We start from the raw sequence: 2,699 nt of genomic DNA on the forward strand, positions 1-2,699 counted from the left end.
GAATTTCCCTGGCATGTGTGAAGGCCAACAGTTATTTTTCAAATGTATTTTGCTGGTGGCTGACCACATTGACTCTGAGGGCCACATTTTACATTTGCATTCTATAGCTTAATATGGCCCCATGGATCAGAGAGGATTCATTACCGCTAGTCCCATAATCATTCACAAATTTGAGAGGATAATGTGTACTTTAAAATATTAGGCTTTTTTCTTGACACCCACATTGTATGATAAGCATAAGCACTTACATTTTTTTGAAGTGAACATTTAAAAACATTACATTCAACAATTAGACGCTAAATAGTAATACATTTGCTTATCTAAAGCATGCAAACTTCAGAGTTTACTGAATATTGTGGCAACTCTAATGATCACTGACTATTTCAGCATTCAATTTATAATTTAGTTCTTTGAATTTGTTACATACATTAAAATGTATGTCTCTGCACACTCAAATGTGTGTGTGTGCATGTGTGTCTGCTTATTGGTGTAATCAGAAGAAATTCAGCTTAAACACATATGGTGGGGTTGTTTAGACTTTTAACACATTATAACAATTAGATATTTCTAGTTTGGGGTCCAAAATAAAGAGGATGATTGAAAAATTTAATGTCTTGGCAGCAAAAGACCACGATTTGCTCTTGAATAATTGCTTTAATCTTGTTCTTCAAAAAGCAAATAGTGGGTTCTATATTGATGGAGGCATAACAATTCTGTAAAGTGTTACAGGTAACACTGGATAGCTGGATAGCTTTAAAAATACAACTGTTTATTTTCAAGTTCTTAGATAGTTTCTGCTTTCTTGAGCAGGATTGAGAATATCTCTAATTCAAGGAAAGATGATTTATAAGCACTGATGTCTGGAAGATAAATTTCACACTTAATGGTGTATCTTGTTTTGTTATGCTCTCAGAAATTTGTCAGTGTATTTTTCTTATAGTAAAACTAGTGGCCCGGTGCATGAAATTCATGCACATTAAAAGAAAATTAATTAGAGGAAATATTTTAATATTGCTATTTGCAATTTCTCTATCATAGAAGTGTCAGAGATGAAAGAAAATTAGTAAAATGTATATGAAAATCTTTCTCCTGTCCAAGTCTGGGGCACATTGCAGAACCCAGAGTCAAGTCCCTGCCCACCCACATGTGCCTTGAAATTGCCCGAGACCCAGACTCGGCCGGCCCCATCCCTGTCAAGCCTCACAGGGCAGGGGGCACAGCCTCAGGTTCCCCAGCCTAGCGGGTGTGAGGGTGTGACAACCATTTGCATATTAGCTCTTTATTATATAGGATAGATGCTTCTTTAGGACCATTAGTTCATTTCTTTCAGGGGAGGGGTACTTCTGAAATATCTAAGCAAACATAAGGAAAGCTCTGTCTGTGGGAAGGTGTGTATTATACTCTTGTTTGCTGGGTATTAGTTCATATGCATCCAAACTATCGTCTGGCTTTCTATTGTAATAGATGATTCACCTTTCTACATTTTGCTTGATTTCCTGATATGTACATTTGTATATTTCTTAAGGGTTTGCCTTTAAGCATATATTATGATATTTTCCTACATCCCTTACTCTTTTCTTCAATGAGGAGAGAGGAGAGGTAAAGGTCTGTACAATTTATAAAGTTGATGTTCATCTTAAACTCTTTCCTTGGGTTATGGAGGAGAAACACACTTTCCTTTGGAGTAGATAGGTGCTCCTGTCTGCCATAGTAACTATGAATTAGTATTTTTAAGTCTTGCCTAAAAATTGGTAGGCAGTTTCAAAGATAAATGAGATTCTTCCCTTCTTCATTAGAAGGCATGTTTAGTGTTTTATAATCTACACGTGGACAGAGACAACAATATGGTGATTGCTGAGGGAAAGTGGGGGTGGGAGGTACAAGAGGGTAAAGAGGGGAATAAATAGTGATGGAAGAAGACTTGACTTAAGGTGGTAAACACAATACAATATACAGATGATGTATTATAGAACTGTACACCTGAAACCTATATAATTATATTAACAAATGTCACCCCAATATGTTAAATAAAATTTTCATCTAAGTATTTATGAAAAATAAAGAGTATCATAGGAATTTGCTTTGTCATTTTAAGGTTCAATTTTGACTCTTCTTAGTTTGCCACTTTAAAATATGTAATGGTCAAGGAGTAAATGATTATTATTTTTCTTTTGAAGCAACTTTCTCAGAAAAAAATAAAGAGGATGACATGTAGCTGCTTAGTGATTTGACTAGATTTCCTTTTCAGTTACGTTTCAAGGAGATAATTTTTAAATCTTAAATTTTTAAATTAAAAATTTTAAATCATTCTATAAAATGTGTTCTCGTGAGCAAAAAAAATGGTCATTAATTTCTACTCTTTGAGGTTATTTTTCCATTATTCTAGTGGAAAAAATTAGTCATTTAACATTTTTTTCTGTTAAAGCTATAGATTAAGTTGTTTTATTTTATATAGCTTTTGATTGTATTCACTCACAACATTGCATTTGAAAGCTTCTTTAATCTTTTGGAAAAATCATATGTCACTTTAGTTTCACTAATGTATATTATAAGTTTTAAATGGAAAACAAAGCACTTTACAAGTATTTTTCAGTTTGTTACACATAATAATTTAGAATTTCAAAGGATGATTTTAAAGCCCATTTTCTTTTTGAGGGAGGCAAATATCCTAGTTATGTCTTTTTGATATGTATATGCTC

This window comes from Myotis davidii, unplaced genomic scaffold (assembly GCF_000327345.1).
Source record: "Myotis davidii unplaced genomic scaffold, ASM32734v1 scaffold1396, whole genome shotgun sequence".
NCBI classification, from domain to species: Eukaryota; Metazoa; Chordata; class Mammalia; order Chiroptera; family Vespertilionidae; genus Myotis; species Myotis davidii.